We start from the raw sequence: 18900 nt of genomic DNA, 5'->3' as shown, positions 1-18900 counted from the left end.
AACATGAAAAGGCCCTATGCATCCAACAGTGTAGACACATCACACAAAAAAGAACAAATGCCGATATTATGCCAGCGCTAAAGGAAAAGTCAAAGGATCCTTAAAGCTGTCTAAGGAGCTTGGAAAGAAAAGCGTCTGGAATTCTTTAAGTTGCTTGAAGATGTTTCACCTCTCATTCGAGAAGCTTCTTTAGTTTTAGGGTCAAATGGTGGAGAGTCCCAGATTTAAGCCCTGTGGGAGTGTCCCCCCGGATGGACCAGGATGTGAGTGGGCATTAAGGCGTCTGGGAAGGGATCTCAGAACTGGATTATAGATGGCAGACAGTTGGTGTTGTAAACCACCAAATGTCTGCCTTCGCCTCTTCACCTCTGTTCAAAGATGGTCGCTCACAGTGGATATAGATGGCTTCTTTCACCCCTTTTTCAAACTGTCTCTCTTTCTCTGTCCAAAATATGAACACTGGCATCTTCGAAAGAGTGACCTTTGTCCTTTAGATGCAGGTGGACACCCGTGGAGGTGGCTCTTCTATGTTGTGCCATGCGTTTGTGAAGTGGCTGTTTGGTCTCTCCAATGTAGAGGTCTGAGCATTCCTTGCTACACTGTATAGCATACTCTAATTGTTAAGCTTGTGTTTAGGAGTGTTGTCTTTGGGATGAACCAGTGTTTGTCTGAGTGTGTGGCTGGGCCTGAAGTACACTGGGATGCCGTGCTTGGAGAAGACTCTCCTGAGTTTTTCCGATACAGAGGGGATGACAGTGTTGTTGCGTTTGTCTTTCTGATCCTCCCTAGTTGGTGTCTGATCTTCTTTTCTGTGCTGATGAAAGCCCAATTAGGGTGACTGCATGTTTTACGAGCTTCCTTTATATGTGTGTGTTCCCTCTTTTTCTCTTCAGGCTTAGAGGGAACATTTACATGTATTTAAACTACTTCAGAAAACCTAAACTGAGAAATTACTAAAGAAAAATCTATTTAGCTTTGCTGTCTAGGCTCCAAACTGGTCATCCCCAACACAAAACACCCAGGAAATAGGTAAATAACAAATAATCCTACTGGAGGCTAAAGGTGGATGCTTGTGTGGTGGAGGCATTATAACAACAGGAAGTAATGCTGCGTCTGGGCATCATGACATGTGACTTCTTTGTACTTTATGATCTATAGCTTGAGCTATCTTTTCTAAGGAGCTTGAATTCAGGTATCTGTTCTAGTTCTTCCAGTGTGAAGAAGCTGATTCTTCCAGTATTTTTCCCACCACTGTACTTTATACAGGCAGAGAACTAAGGATTAATGACTGCTGAACTGCATCAGTCACAAACACACAGGGGTCAAAAACACAAACACTTCAGACTGAACTGCAGCGACAAGCAGTCGAGGTTACATCGATTTCTTGTGTATATAAGTTAGTTGGGCCTCAGAGGTACGGTGCAGGGTCACTAAATTTCTCACTTAACAGTTCTGCTCAAATCAAGTGAGAGAAAAGCAAATATTTGGAGCTGAGTTATTGCTTTGGATTTTTTGGCTTACAGTGAGTCCCTCAGGTCGCAGACTCTGGATGGATTTTGACAGAAACTATTCAGGTTGCTGCTCAGATTTAATCATTCTTATAGTTCATCCAACATCACTTATTGGTCCACCTATCCATCATCATTCGCGCTGAGGTTATCTTAAACAGACTGGAGATCTTTGTTTTCCACACATTCACACTGTGAAGCGCAGCATCACAGCACGAGCAAATGCTGTGAAAGGCATTTGGTGCTTGGTCATCAGCCTGGATCTCATCCTGCTCATTGCTCATTATTAGTCTTCACTTGCATGTTTGTGTTAAGTGAATGACCAATTCATGGAGCTCCAGCCAGGAGATTCAAACATGTGTTATTAACAAGCAAAACAAGCATCAATGTCGTTTCTATAGAGATACAGCAGGCAGATAGAAAATCAGAAACATACGGAGGATAAAGGCAGTACAGACATATTAACAAACTGCTTTGTCTTGGTTGCTCAGCTTGGACTCACATGTTCACCTGCTGCTAATCAATCTGCTGCCTGGTCAGCAGTCCCACGAATAAGAAGGTTAGAAATGTTGAAGCAGAAGAAACTGAGAAACTCAGAAGTTAGTCCACACAAATGTGTAATGGGAGGAAATAATGCCACGATAACATTTTACATTTAAAGGGTCAAAGATTGGCTTTACTGTGACATAATATTCAATAATCCTCTTAGCCATTATTCCACCCCAGAACGCAGCACCGGACGCCAGGGTGGAGACCATATTTTACACTGACACGTTAAAACGGGGGTCTTCTCTGTCACTGGGTTGAAGATGTGTGTGAAGAATCTACACATCTTTGCAGATTCTTATTTGAAAGCAGTGACTGCTTATCAGATTTAACAACCAAGCATAAAACAGTTAAACAGACCTTTTATTAAATTCTACAAACTCTTTTGTATATAACAATCTGACAAATATGGATATGACCTGCATCTTAACTGGCTAGTTGAGTCAACCAAAAGTCAGTTTTGAAGGTAAAAGTGGGTCTAAACCAGTACTAGCAGGGTGTGGCTATAGTAAATTGGCTGATTAGTGTATAATTTTTAATATGATTGGAACTTACAATATGCAAAAGATTAAAAAAGTAAATAAAGCCATTTGGTCTCATATTGTCCGACATCAATATCAGAACCTGTTTGTAAATGTTACCTAATTAACACACGTTACTAAATAAAATTTAGAATTTAGCACCAACCTGTTGGTGTTGGATGAATTCATATAATAAAGATAACTGCCAGACACAGGCGTATAAAGTGTATATGGTTTTCCCCCTTTGAGTCTAAAGCTTTAACTTCCTCTGATCTGTGTTTTAGAAGCAATTTTGAGAGCGATTCTACCAAGAACACATTAAGAAACACGTCAGCCGTGATGGCTGTGCTTGCTGCTGCAGAAAAAGATGAATTTCACGGCTGCAAAGAGAGAAGTGATAAACCTGAGACTCCAGCTTTTATCCACCATCCTGTCTGAATCACAGTGCGACAGAGCAGGAAGACACTTTGTCTGTGTTCTGTAGCGTAAAGACTGCAGCACAAATTAGAAAGGATCAAAGAGATGATCTGAAAGGGAAAATATACACTCTTAAATGGACTGGAGTACGGTGCATTCAAGTGTTTAAATGCTGACTCATCCTAATGAAGTGAGCTGCCTAAACACTGAAAATGCTTTGCAGTGGAAGAAGTCATTTGAAATGACAGCAGCCAGTCAAAACAACCAGTCCACTCTCTACCTTTATGACTTGTGACAAAAAAGGACATGGAGGCGGGTCTTACCACTGTGTTAGGCTGTTACTATCACTGTTGGTAACATTAACTCTTAACTTATTTCTGACCTTTTGATCCTGCATCACCTTAGCTACGTCACATGTCAGACGACAAATTTGTTTGTCTGTTTCTCTATTTTTAGCCATTATAGAGCCACAATGTTCTACATCCATGTTTGCATATGGCTCAATCTATTATCAACCACTCTTTAAGAAGCCAACCGAATAACTGATCCTCTTTCATCACCATGGTCACAACCTTTGTACCAGGGGACTCTTGAGGCCCATCTGAATATAACGAAGTATCCCATCACCTTGTGATGAGCCTTTCACAAGCCGGAGACGCTGAGATGAGAGTGTGTTCTGCTTGACTCGCTGCCTATGAATAACAAACAGTTTGGTGGAGTGCATTTGTAGGGTTAGTGTGCAGCTGTGGCCGCTTCCTCAGCACTGAAAATATCTCCCTGTTCACGGATTTTCAATAAATATACGCTTTTGCTGGCCTTTGGGAGTTTTGCAGAAATAGCTGGCTGAGTTGTGCCGTGCAAAGAATTATTGTGAAACAAAGTATTTTCCCAAACTGCTCTGTCATCTTCGAAGACGTGTAAAATGATAATAAATTAACAGTCAAATGGGGAACCGAGCAAATACTCCGCCTGTCGTTGGCTGCTGATGAAAGACTTAATTATGTAATCCTATTTTCTTCCAGTGAGCAGAGACAATGCCAGAGGGTTGGGAAGCACTGCCTTACACACAGCCACACATGCAACATAAAATGCGGCAGCCTAAAAGCATGCTAACAAAACAAAATATGGGAGTTAAATAAATGATGCTGTCTTGGAGCTACACTGCAGTCTAGACTGCACAAGTCACACAGTTACAAGTCACACACTCGGGTGGAGGGACTGCTTCAGAAAATAGAAAAACATCTGCTTAAACAACTTAATACATGAGGATCTTAGTTCTAATAAATGAATATGCCAGTAGGCTACTTATAAGCCATATTTGCATTCAAGGCCAATACATTTTCACCATTAACAGCTCATTCTTTTACCACCAGCTGCAGAACTGGTAAATGAGTACGTAATTCAGGAGCTGGTGGAGACAAAGAGAGCTAAAAGGAGCTGTGATATTGGACGTACGGTTGGCATGTGGTCAAAAACATGAATCCATAAATACTGTTGTTACTTGTGGTTCCTAAATGTGTATGAATCACAGAAAGAATACAATAGATGGATGTAGCCTTACATCGCACATGGTTTGTGTATTTATGGACAGGTCCCCACATTTTGACACAAACATCGATACCTCAGTAGACCAGAGGCTCATAATCACAGACAAATTTGAAGAAATGGCGAGACGACCAGAGTCATCGATGCAAACCTGCAGCAAACTTGACCTTTTCCAAAGGCATCAAACACAGCATGCAGCTGGTTGGTAACTGTCTTACCTCGAATTAAGCTATCTAGACACATTTTTGGCTGCCATAGTCTCTCGCACAGTCTGAGACTACTTGCTACTCTCACTCTTTGACCAAGCAGTGAGGTGTGGTCTCTCATTTCCCGCAACAGCACAACTACATCGCGCACATTACCAACCAGGCCGTCTGCCTAAAAGGTCTCTGCTGGTAAACTTGTCCAAACAGTTACAACACCACAAAGTCAAGAGTTCAGTGACTGAAATAAACTAAGGTGGAAGAGTGCAGACAGCTAGCGGAAATACACGTCAGTCAAGGCAGACTGTTTTAATGATGCATACCTTTAAAGCTTAAATCTGCATTTTATGAAAATTCACCTTCTTTTGTTGTTATGTAGGAGAAAATCAGCATTGTTTATCTTTGTTCTAGTCAGGCATTTTCTTGTCACATAGCGTAATATGTTACGCTTTGGGAGCAAGAATGTTTTTGGCATTTTACATACAAGCCTATGCAGCTTTACATCCATTTGAAGTAAGCCCCAAGTGGCCATTTGAGGAACTGCAATCTTTGTGACTTTATTTGCTTCACTTAACAGATTCGCAGGTTAGAATAAAGTGTTCACGTGTTAATATATTGTGACCAAAAATTACTTAAGTAATGAATCTCAGACAAAGTACATCAGCCCTTAAATTCTGAGCGCACCTTTGAACCTGCTCCAAATAAAAACCACTACAGGGATAATGGAAGAAGCATAATGTTGTTTGTATCTGTGAGAATTGACCTTTTAAAACCAGACTTTGGGTTTTCCCCTCGTTAAGACAAGATAATGTGATCATTAATCTGTTTTGTTGCAGCTATCCATATAACCGGTGGTATTTTAAACTGTAAGCCTCACTGATATTCCTTTCAAAGAGCACTGGAGATTCCCATCTGCCACTAAATTAGTCTAAATGATGAGGCACTTCTATCGACAGCAGCGTATAACCACCATTCATAACGCTCGCTGATGGCCCTGAGCTTTCAACAGTTACTCTTTCATACAGAGAAAAAAAATCCAAAGCATCTGTTAAACTGAGCTAATAAAATGGATGTTGTCATTGACACCAGGCTGTGGCACGCACTGATAAGAATGAGACATTTTATTTTTGTGGAAATCCAAGACCCACTTAGCAGCAGACAGGTTTCGGCCCAGAAAAAGATAAGCCGTTGTGTGCTCAGAGAAGATGGATGAGGTAGAAGAAACCAATGCAGAGTTCATCGCGCAGCAGCATCACCCTTAAACCACTTTATAAAACAACACTGAAAACATCATCTGAACAGACTGGCTTCGATCAGATCCCATCACACTTGACACACATGTTACACAAGTGAAAAAGAATATTGAGCACACAGATCACTGCTATTAAGCGTTGATCTCAGAACCACCCAGGTAGGGGCTGAAAATTGGCCATTATAAACCAAAGACTGGTGTGGGACAAAATTCAGACCATGTCAGAAAGTTATTGATGTCCATCTCACGATGTGACCGCAGCTGCAGCCTACTGCAGTGAGTTGCCCTCGGCTCTTTGGAGAGCATCTTTGCAACAGTTTGTTTTGGTTTCCTGAACCACAGCTTCACTGGTTGGTTTGTTCTCATCAATCAGCAGCTGTTTATGACAAGTGTTGTCATACTCTTCAACCTGATACAATAAACCACCTGATCGTCCTCTCCACCCAGACAGGACTGGGCTTTTTAGGCTCTGCACTGTGTTCGTTAGTGACCTGAGAAGGATTCATATATCAAGCCCCCAATTAGGCTGTGCACTGCCAATGCAAACTGATTATTGGCACCAGAATTTACATGAATAAGTGAGTTTATAGGATAAAGTGAAAGACAACAAGAGGTCATAAAACTCAGTGGGACAAGTGCAGTGCAATTTAGACAATGAAGCACATGCAACACTCTGCACTGTCACTGCAAAGCCGTGTGTTTTCCAGAGTCACATAACATAACACCCCCCACCCTTCACTGCACATTGTTAATTACCTGTCGTCATCAACACATAAACCTTCACCTGCACTCACCACACCTCTCTGTCCTGCTTCTAAAACACGACAATCCTATAACCTGAAAGTTTAGCTGTCCCATCATCTCTACACTTGAGTGGTGAAATGATTGCAGAGTTATTACTGAAGACCAAAACTTCTTTAAAAAAAAAAAAACTACCCTCACCAGCATTTATGTTACTTGTTGCACAGCTTGCACAATGCACGATATGGCAATCCATGCAAAATATAACAGTCATTACATTAAAAGGTAAAAACTTGCAACGATTTTTGCAACTTATTATAAAAAGCTAACCAACATGAACCCAGTAAATATTCATAATTATTACCCAAGCTCTTATTTACACACTGAATTTTGTTGCGCATTTGACAGCACAGACGCAGTAATTAGCAAGCGTGACAGAGACGGGCCTGAGCTTGTCGCTGCAAATGTTTGTACGTAGAGGTGAGCCTTAGAGAGCTGAAAGCCTTTTCCACACCTGACCTTAAGCGAGTGATCCAGGTGGGATCAGATCGCCCCCCACATCCAAGTTAATGTCAGTTACGAGCAGAGTCAGAGTGATTAAAAAAAAGCAGTGTGAAAAAGCCAAAGACGGCCCAGTGGTAATTCCTGCAAGCTGCAGATGGCTGGTAATGTCATGCACTGAATTCATTCCTCCTGACATCTTTTATTTCATGCTGTGACGCACGTAGTGAATATTCTCCTCTGATTGTCCCTGTGGCTCAGCACATCTTGATCAAGATGACATGCTGATAGATAGAAAAAGATTCATTCCAGAATCAAAAAGACATTAAATCGGCTTAAAATTAATATAATTTTCAGTGTATTTCACAATATTGTGTACCTTTCACGGGCTGGCCTTCAAATTACACATCACATTCTCAATCCGTGGTGTTAATAGACTGAGGGGGTGTCTGAGGTTGTGGTGTCAAATTCATTGGTACCAAGGTATTTTAGGACAAACCTTTCAGTTTCTTGGCAACAACGAGCACTGCAATCATCATGATTCCAGGTAAGTTGCTGTCACAATCCCCTCTGAAGTCAACACAAGTAGAACTAAAGCCAAGGCCTTTCATCAAAGCGACTCAGGCGTTATAACTGCTTTTCAGTGGTGCTTTCTCACACCCAGCTTTCAGTCCAGTTCCCTGTGCCCTTCCATCATTTGCTGGGCACTTTTTCTTTATAATCAACACTGGAAAATAAGGGGAAACAGGTCTAATCTAACTAATTATTCACAGCCCATTAAGATGCACATAAAATCCTCCCGAGCACACAGACGTCTGTGTGTTCATTCTCAGCCTACTGATATCTCAGATACATACAGAGTCTTTTCTGCTCTCTTGAGTGCGTCGGGAGCATTGCATTCTGGGTGGGGTCAGTAAGGTCCACCCAGCCCCTCCCAAATACTCAGTCAACAACCACCAATGCTCATAATAAAGCACGGTCTCCGCTGCCATTATGAGCTCAGACCACAGGAGGAGATTACATTCAGCCACGGGTTCATTTCATATCAGCTCACTAAAGTGGAAAAGCGAGACGTGCCAGCTGACTGTCTATATACTGTATGTGTTTCACTGGCTGTGGGAGGCTGTACAAACAGAGCAGTTATGAAAATATAAAGACAGTTTATGGGAAAAATAAGTGGGGATGGCGCTGATAGTCTAATGTTGCCTTTTTATCCAAGTTATTTTGTTTTTATTGTGTTTTCCCATTGTTCACCTTGTCCATGTCGCTTGTGTTTCTTTGTCTGTGTCTCTGATATTCACCATACTTCCTGTTTCCGTTTTGGCACCAGCTCTCTTTCTGTGTCTCTGTTTGCTTTGCTTTGTCTGTTTTCCCTCCTTGTAATCACCTGCCACGCAGTTACGAGTTTCCCCTGTTTGAATGTGTCTCACCTGAGTGCAATTAGCCAATCAACCTGCAAACTGGCACACTTTTGATGAGCTGCCATTTTTAAGAGCTGTCACTTTTTTTTCAGCATCAAAGGTTGCTGCTTAATCTGAATCGTCTAGATTTAAATAAAGAAGCTTGCCTTAAAGGTAAAACACTTTTCCCCAGAACAACAATGTGTTAAATCTGTAAGCTGTATTGGTACAGTTACCCAGAGATAATGACAACTGTAACTGCCCTGACCCACCAACTCCATTTGATCATCACTCGTAAATAAGATCTTACTACAAATGATATAAAGCTCCTCATTAAACTGACTCGTTTTTTGTTTAAAGTGATTTATATTGCCTAATTTTTTATTCATTCTACGGGTCTGATATCATCAACATTAATATCTGCCACTAATAATAATCCTCATGTATGTGTTTTTGTCCCCTGCTTGTAAAAGTCACTGAAATGCCCTGTAGTCTTAAGCAGGGTGAGCTGGAACAATCTGCATTGTTTTGAAGGTGTTGCACACAAACACACTGGCTTTTACTCATCAGCCTGCTCCAGCCAATCTTCCTCAGGCAGCTTCACCCAGCATTTTTCATCCTTCCTCATTCATCATTTTTCTATCAGCTAGCCTGGTCTAAGCATCCAGAGAACTCCAGCTGAGACCATGTGAATATTCCATCAATTATTCATGTCTTGTTTTCTGGCCACAAGGACAGAGGTGCCTGATTCGGCTCGTCCCTCAGAAGTGATGTATTGGTGCGATAAACCACTTCTCACCATCTCTGTCCAGTTCTTGCTTTTTCATCCGCACCAGCCGCACTGAGACATCTGCACAGGGTCACACAGGAAGTGACAGCTATTCAGCTGCACCACGTTCCTGCATGGCCTCGGGCCCATCCAGGGTAAAGCCATAAGAGGAGGGTGCGATGTTTGGTTGGTATAGACTGACTAGATTGCACCCCCATCCCAAAGCTAGGTTGTGCATGCACAATTCCCCTCTGGGAGAATCTGCAGCCCAACTAACATGACTCACATCGCTGCTCCCTGCTCAGTGTGCACCGTCACCCTGGTGGCACCAAAGTGGCTAGCAACACCGTGTCAAACACTGTGACGTCAGCTCTCTGCATCCATTTTGGCTTTCCACGCTGCAAAATGGACTGAAGAGGAGTCAGACCCAGGGCAGCTGCAGAGGTTCAGCTCAATTCCTGAAAAAGCTGTGTGGACAACATGAACATATTACAGCGGCTCACTTTAATGTCATTTTAGTTCATTAGTATTCAGCGCTGGTGCACCGTCTCCACAAGTCCACTGCAGTTTCAGTGCAGCTGAATGTGTGTTTGTTAGAAACGGACAAACTACAAATATGTGTCAGTTACAGCGAATTAAGCATTAATGACACGATAAGCTAGAAGTCTACAACCATAACGACAGCTCGGTGGGGGGGTACAAAGACACACTGCAGTATTATACTGCCAGAGTCAAAAGCAGATTTCCATCTGCAGTATATCTGTCAGCATGTGTCTGCTTTCAAACTTCAACGACTTTCCATATGTGGAAACTCTGATGCAGGGAAAGCAGCACAGAACAGAGCAGCTATTATCACAATAAACACAAGCGGGATTCAGACACATACTGCACGGAAGTGCGAGCTGGGGTGAGCGTGGGTTACAGATGTACTCTATATAAGATCTTCCAGTTGGATGAGTAGAGGAGTATCAGCACCCCCTGATTTGGGGGGATAAAGTGAAATGTGGTAGAGTTTAACTTCATGGCCTTGAAGAACGAATGATATGTTCACTTATTGGACTTATTTATAAAGTGCTGGGTGGAAAGTTGTGAGATTTATCCTCTGTGGGTAATAACTGAGATATTTAATCCTGGATATACAGCTGGTGCAACTCAGTCAGACACATCACAATCACATCCAGCTACACAGAGCAGATGAAGAGGACAGGAAACAGAATAAAGAACCTGGTCGGTTTTCAAAATAAGAGACCTACTGCACATTAAATGCTCCACTTGCCAGCGTGATTGTAAGCGGTGCAAGGAGGGATGAAAACTGCACTGGAGGTGCAAATATCACAGTCATTGATTTGATGCAGTGGTGTGAAAAAGTGTTTGCCTCCTTCCTGATTTCCCAGCGTTTTGCATATTTGTCACACTCACATGTTTCAAACAAATTTTAATATTAGACAAAGATAACCTGAGTAAATAGAAAATAATCATTTTAAATGGATTAAGAGAGAAAAGTTATCCAAACCTACCTGGTCCTGTGTGAAAAAGTAATTGCACCTCTTGTTAAATGGTGAATTAACTGTGATTGACCACATTTTTTTGTTCAGTTTCCATAAACACACTCGGGCCTGATTACTGGCAGACCTGTTGGAATCACTTGAGAAATCACTTAACTAGAACCTGTCTGATAAAGTAAAGCGGGCTAAAATATCTCAAACAGCGACACATCGAGCCACAATCTAAAGAAACACTTGAGAAACAAAGCCGCTGAAATCTATCAGTCTGGGAAGGGTAACAGAGCCATTTCTGAGGCTTTGGGACTCCACTTAACCAGGGTGAGAGCCATTATACACAAGCTGAGAAAACTTAGAACAGTGGTGAAGCTTCTGAGGAGTGACCGAGGACTGCAGCGACGACTCATCCAAGAGGTCAAAAAAGAACCACAGACTTCACATGTCTCAGTTAAGGTCAGAGCTCATTATTCAACATAAGAAAGAGACCGGGCAAAAATGACCTCCATGGAAGAGTTCAAGAAGAAAACCACTACTGACCAAAAAAAACACAAAGGCTTGTCTCACATTTGCCAAAAAACATCTTGGAAAATATCCAAAGATGAGGTTTTGGAAGGGGGTAGTAAAAAATTGGGGGTTCCTAAGGTTTCATTTACCCAATGCTATTTAAATAAGGGTCATAATATCCAGCCCTATAGCTGGGGAACATGTGGCTGTGCTGAAGATAATTTAGGCTGGAAGGCAGTGTGAGAACAAGCAGTTATAAAGAAGTAAGTATGAAGGTATAATCAGAGGTCACAGAAAAGTAAATATTTGGGAACAGGATGCAACCATGACAACCAAAAGCACATGTCGTAATAGCAAGTGACCTTCAAAAGAGAATATTTGTTAGATGATCATTACATCAGTGACGATCTTAGAAAGAAGAAAAATGACACCTCTGGAGTCCGTGGCCCCTGGGGTCTAGACGTTTGCATGCTTACGCTTTAGAATCCAGTGACAAGAACTCTGCATCATCCTTGTGAAGGTGTGCATTGTGGAGTTCTGCTCCAGCAGGATGCCGTACCGTGGCTGGAGCTAAAGTCTTCCCAACACCCAAGAATATGCTGCAGGGATTACACAAGGAGGCTATAAAGCTGCTGTAGGCCAAACTCAGCATGTAGATATCATTAGCAGTGCACTTTGCAGATACTCTGCTGTAGCTCTTCTCTCCCAGTGAACAATGGGTGCAATGTTTTTTCATGCTTGTGTGAATTAGATCGTTGCCACTACAAGCTTTGCTCTTGGGTCCCTGCACATGAAAGGTATTTGTGTAAAACTGGAGCAGCAAACAGTTTCATCTCATAACTGAGGACGTTTTATTCTACTGGACACAGTATTTATAGTAGCAAGAGGAAAGAAGAAGAGGTGCTAAATTACAGCGTCCATGGTTTCTTCATAATCTGCTTCATAATCCTTCCATGTATTCCAATAAGTCAAATATTACAGTGGAGAAGATCTGAACTAACACTTTCAGTGATACAAAGGCAAATAAATCAAAACTAAATGAAGAAACAAAAAATATTCATATCAATATTTTGTGAGGAACCAAAAGTTATTTTTTTAATTATCACAGTTATGGTCAGTACTGGTACATAACGATAACTATATATTTACCTGGAGGCAGAAGATGATTAGTTAGCTGAGAATTTCCTCCAGGATTATTTTTATTGCTTCAAAATATACGCAGCACCGGTAAAGCTTGCTAATTCTCAGTATATCTGCTTAATCCGCACTCACAAGGTAATAATACCAGGCTGTGTTTATGAGGATCAGCACTGTTGCCTCAAAGGACACGATCCTGGGATCAAACCAGAGACCGTTTATAACAGACGCATGTAGTCACCACGACGCCTCTTATTGGTTGGTGAAGCCCTGTGAATCCTCGAGCTGATGGCTTTCCCCATTGCCATGTTGCTGTTTTGAAACTAGACTTGAAACTGAAAAGTCACTAGCTAATGAGGATTCCCTCTCTTATCCTCTAATCTTTCTGGTCTTTCTTTATTATTTTGCAGATCCCTTACTGTATGTGGAGGTCAGAACATAAGGGAACTGAGACCCATTTTCCTGTAAATTTCTATACAACAAGATGACTCGCCCCCACAGGTTTATCTCCACTACTCGCTGTGCTTTTGTGTGTTTCCTCCAGCACTTCTGGTTTCTGCCACAATGAAAACATGCTCAGTCATTGTGACCTTGACCAAGTCGCTGGCTTCCATTTAGCAGTAGTCCCTGGGTACTGTACACTGGCTTCCCACAGCCTCTAATGATTGTAATGGATTAAATTCCCACAAAGACCAATAAAGGATATCATATTTCTACTCTGTGCTTCCCTTTCTGTCTGAGAACAAAACACAGGAATGACTAAAAGAGCGCTTCTTTTAAAAATTGATATTTTATCCGAAATTTATAGAAATAAACCAGCAGGTTTGAGGTAATAGAAAAAGCTAGTAGAATTTCAGTGACAGAAATATTTCATTCTAAAATATGCAGTCACGTCTGTAAAATCATGTATTAATTAGTCTGATTTATTACTATTGAGTCGCTCAGTCTTTCCAGAGACAGGTATGAATAAATTCAACCTGTGAAATAATTTTTATGATGGAAGGTTTGGAACTTTTACTCTAAGATTTATTACCACCAATCATTTATTACATAACTCCATACTGTATATCAAAAATGAAAAAATAAAAGAGCTTCTGAAGGCTAATTAAAAGCAGAAGAGACAATATTGGTTCTGGCCGATAACAAACAAATGCACTTTCAGTTGTTAATGGAGAGTTATGTGCTTGACATTAATTGCTGCTTGAACTCCCCCCACCACCATGTGGAGATGAGGGAAAAGGCCATCGATTATCTTTCACCCTTGCAGTAAATCTTCAGCAGGGAGTAGTGTCTCAGCAGCAGCAGCATCACGAGCCAAGAGCTGATCTGTCTGGAGAAGCCATGAAGCGTTTCACTGAAGTGGTGGAACAGCTGTGCTAATTGCTGAACTTTACAACACCCGGATGGAGGAGTTGACAGGTGTGTAGTTGTGTTCCACACTGCCGCAGACAGTCATACCTACTTATTTAATGCATTTTTTCAGCCATTATGCAAATATATCCAGCACCACCACCCCCAGCTGCAGGGAGAGGCGAGTTGTAACTTGTGACGAGGCTAATCTCAGCGGACACACCGGAGCACGGCCCAATCAGCAGGGGTAGCAGGCACAAAATGAGAACACCAAACAGAGCAGCTCCCTTTGCTCCTTTGGATCAAGCTTAGCAAACACCTGCACCTGCACCTCAGCCTGTTTTTATAGAGCCTTGAGTGATGCTTCGGTGTATAAACTATACAAAATCTTGATAGGCTTTTATAAATTCTGTCAAATCTTTTGAAAAATGCAGAAAACAGCCAAATTACCCATTTAGAGATTAAGATTGTTTACATTCTGACATTTTTTTAATCAGTCTTTTGTTTGGAAAATGTCAGAATGTAATCTTACACCATAAATAAAGGAAGCAAGTGTTATCTTATGTATTTGATTCCTGGTGCCTACCAAAATCATCTAATAATGTTTGAAGCAATCATTTTCTGTTGCATATCTGCAACAACAGCCAGGTTGTTTGAGGGAGTATATATTATTCTAGGTCTTAAAATTACAATATAAAGCACCTCGAGGTGACTGTTTTTGTGATTTGGTGCTATATAATTAAAACTGAATTGAATTTGACTTTGGATTTGACTGCAGTAGTTGGATTGGGCCTAGAAATGTAAGCATGGTTCATCCCCTCCTGGTGCTTCAGTGGAAACACCCATACCTGCAGGTCCAAAGCATCTGCATGCTGAACAAGCTGCACTGGATGAAAACTGCACACAGAAGACACATTTCCTGAAGAATAAACTGGTCGTCATTGGATGTCAGATACATGAAAGCCAAATTATAGATCCTGTAACAAGCGCTGTGTTTCGAGCCTAAATAGGGGGATAAATATTTACATTTTTAAAGTGCTGTCAGTAATCCTGTATGTTTGAAACAGTATCTGCAACCCCTCCTGTAGGCTGGATGCATAAATAGCTCAGAAGCTGACTGAGCTGCAGTGATGGCTGCCGCAGGGACAAGACATCACACATGCAAAGTTGTAAAATGCATCATCTACGATAAACAAATCACTAATTTGTTTTCCCGCATCCATTAACTGCAATATTCCGCCTTCAAAACGCAGTTTACAGCATTTTGTGGCCATGAACACCAAACAGCATCCTCTCAGAGAAGAGTCCTCTCAGCACCGCTGACACAAACCACCGCAAAGCAAAACCACAGAGGAAAGCAGAAAAAAAATGCTCATCACTCTTTCTCCGTCACGTTCTTCCCGCTGGGTTTCTACAAGGTCATTCTGGTGCACGACGCAGCGCACGAAACCCCGGCCACACGGGCACCTTTGAGCTGATCGCACAAATTAAACGTAACTCAAGCTCGGAAACTTTCTAAATAGTGAGAGAAGAGTGCAGCTGGTTTAAGGTGGCACATTTGTGACCGTGTAGTGGTAGCGGAAGGCGGAACAGGAGACGCAGGAAGGGCAAGGGCATTGGTGCCAACAACACCGCTAATTAGACTGGAGCAGTGATTTGAAGCTGGTCTTCTTTACTGTTCAAAGGTAATAAAATATAACCTCATATCTGCTCCTATCCTTCTCTTCATGTCTGAAATCTGTGCGCCGGGACGGATGAAGACGAGAATGGCTCTTAGCGCACAAGACCTGCCCGCAGGAACAAGAGCGGACGGCGCCTTTTACTCCCAAATTAGCCTTAATTTCTCTCCAGCTGTAATGTTTCTTATTAATTCTCTGCGTAATATTGACTGTCTTTGGATGCATGTGTAGGGGTCAACGCATTGCGCAGCGCAGGCCTATAAACTCGTGTTTTAGTGGAAAATAGATCTCGATTTGTGTCAGAAATACACGGATATTCCCGAATGTCATTCGCCTTTGGGAACAACGCAGTTGTGAAAATTAAAGAAGTGACGCAAAGACAAAATGATCTGATCAGAGCAGATTATTCATTTTCTTACCTTACTGGGAGGTTTTAGGGTGACCGGGATTTTCAGCGCAGGGAAGTCACCCCGACTATTGGAAGCAAAAAAAGGTCCTGTGCGATCCTGTGATGTACGCTGACGTAGTAGCAAAGAGCTGCACTCTCCTCCTCCCCTCCTCCAGCCCCTTCACTTACTACACAGCATCCTTCTTAGATGGAGACACCGCCCCCTCTGCTTCCTCCCCCTCCTGCTCCCTGTGCTCCCATCTCTCTTACAGCAGGCACCATTCCTCTGACGAACCAGAGGGGGGTCGCTGGTTTGTACATGAGGAAGTGAAGTGAAGGTGATTCATTTTTCTGCCCTGTGATTCAACCGTTGGTGAGTTTGAATACTGTGAAGTCACTCTGGACGCGCACATTCAGGTAGAAAACGCGCTCTTGTCGCTCGTGATCAGTGGAGCTCGCTCAGACTGTCATTTGGTCCATATGCCCCAAATGGTTGGTGCAATGAAGTGTGCAAGACGAGCCTCTCCTTGCACGTGTTCGGGCTCGTGCCTGTAATTGGCTGTGTTAAAAAAGTGTGGATGATGACAAGGATGCGTCTATAGGAAACCTTTTGGTTTTAATATTGTGAGGCTGTGATACATTTTTACAAGGAATCTCAAAGGAATTCAGAATCCCAGTTTTGGAAACTGCAGACCGTTCAACGCAGGAATATACTGCACATTTGTAGCTGTAAAAAAAATCAGGTTATTACTGGAGATAGTATATTTTTATATTAGTGTTTTTATGTTATTTATTGGCAGCCGGGTCCTTTCTGTGTGGAGTTTAAATATTCTCAGTGTGCCTGGCTGTGGGTTCTCTCCGGACACTCCAGCAGTCCAAAGCCATGTTACTGTAGGTTAACTGGTGATTCTAAATCGGCCACAGTTGTGAATGGTTGTCTCTCTTGTCGTGTGTGTGGTCTTCTGCTGCTGTAGTTCTTCTGCTTCAAGATGCTAGATGCTCTTCTGCATACTCTGATTTGGTCGTTCTTCTCTGACATCTGGCATTTACACCCAGAGGACTGACACGCTGTAAACTAGAGATGTATGTGTGGGAAAATCCACGCACACCAGACCAGTAAACATGCTACCTTAAACGTCACTGAAATCACTTTTCTTTCTCATTCTGATGCTCAGCTTGAACTTTAATGTGTCATCTTAACCATTCTACGTGAATGCATCTATTGCATTACAACCATGTGATTGGCTGATCATACATTTGCATTAATGAGCCGTTGAACAGGTGTAACTAATGAAGCACACCTAATGAATTATGGTCCGTTTGATATGGTGTTTATTTCTGATAGAATTTCCCATGACCCCCCTCCCGACTGGTTCTTGGAATGCTCTTGTACCACCCCATTTTTAAAAAATCCTGGAAACACCCCAGCTTAGGATACTATCACCTTGACTCTGATTGGTCTAAAATCATGCCTGCTCTCTCTGTGCGTAACACCCCCACTGTGCCTTCAGTGCTTCTGACTTCCTGTCAGATTTTCACTGACGCTGCAGCTGTGGTCTGATTGTCATCAGGAGCATTCAGATCAGATGTGGCCTTTCATTTGGCTTCAGGCTTTCAGCTGCTGTTGTCTGTTTGGGTCATCTATTGATCAGATTGGAATAAAGAGCTGCTATCTGCCAGCACCAGTCCCTCCTCCCTCTGTCCTGCTAATGCTGATAGTAGAGGGTGATGAAACTGTGCGAAGCCTTACAATATTAGAAAAAGAATCCCATCTTATTATCACTTATGAACAGCACTTTGTACAAGGAGAGCTCCCTCAAAAAAAAAAAAACCTCTGGCAGAATTAGGCTCAGGGAGGAGCAGCCATCTGCCACGACAGGCTGGGTAATGAGGAAGAAGAGAGAGAGGAAAAGAGGAGCAGAGAGACCATCAACAGCAAACAGGACAAACTAACAACTGCAGGAGAGAGAAGGCAAAAGTTAATGACACACGGTACTGGCCTCTGAACACATGCAGTGTGAACGAATGGGAGTGGACGAGAAGTGCTAAGTGCATCATGGGAAGTCCCCTAGCTGTCTGAGAGCCTGTAGCAGCTCACCTGACTTTATTCTTCAGTGCTTCCTTTTATACCTTCTTTAGCAGAGGATACACTGGGATCGTGCTTTATGAGGAGCAAATGCCATCCCATAATTCATAGTGACGGCCCATCCAACCATTTGTGAAAACAGTGAACGCTGACAAAGTGGCGCTCATCACGTAAATGTTAATTATAATTGAAATTTTTTTTTTGCTCAATAAAAAAAATAAAATAAAATAATAATTGAATTTTTAATTTCATCCCTAAAGCTGCTAAAATATTTGTAAATTTCAAGAACAAACTCTGAATGTGGCTGAATGAACAATGTAGATTTATATCAGCTCTCTAAATCTAGTGAACTATTAACTGATATCAAAGTGAATTCAAGGTTTTGTATAATTTGGTTTGAATTATTAAGGTCCCTTGTTGTACGGCAACCTTTAAGGTTACCTGGGATAAGAGATGGATGGTGGGATAGATGGTATTTTGGACAGAAATCCCAAACAATGAGAAGGAAAAGTTGCACTGGCTTACTATCCAGCAGATATGGGACAGATTTACCAAGCAGTGTAAATTATTGTGATGCTGCAGTCGCAGGGTGATCTAGTAACAGTGCACTACTGCTTCATATACAAAGACCCCGCAAGTCCACTTCAGTAATGACCAGCATTCTGCTAAAAGCAGAACAAATTAGAGGCTCAAACACCATCAGACCTGATGAGGAAGAGACTGATGTAGGCCTACTAAACAAAATAATCCAGTGTAAGCTCAGGTTTTAGGAATGTTTTTCTCTCTAAAAACAGCGAAGCAGTCCAGATCAATGAGAGGAAGGATTAGAGAGAAATCAAAAGTACAACAGA

At 42.0% G+C, this 18900-nt stretch overlaps 1 protein-coding gene across 1 annotated transcript in view; it reads right to left on the bottom strand.

The window, feature by feature from the left end:
• The window catches only part of sv2a (synaptic vesicle glycoprotein 2A), a 49108-nt gene extending 32780 nt beyond the window's left edge, over nucleotides 1-16328 (bottom strand). The window contains exon 1 of the mRNA XM_040030819.1: nucleotides 15995-16328. The gene's annotated coding sequence lies outside the window, so the exon portion shown is untranslated. The remainder of the gene's footprint in view (nucleotides 1-15994) is intronic.
• Nucleotides 16329-18900: the final 2572 nt, after the last annotated feature.

Source organism: Simochromis diagramma, unplaced genomic scaffold (genome assembly GCF_900408965.1).
Source record: "Simochromis diagramma unplaced genomic scaffold, fSimDia1.1 OVJJ01000361.1, whole genome shotgun sequence".
Lineage (NCBI taxonomy): Eukaryota > Metazoa > Chordata > Actinopteri > Cichliformes > Cichlidae > Simochromis > Simochromis diagramma.
This window is presented reverse-complemented; position numbering and strand designations above follow the sequence as displayed.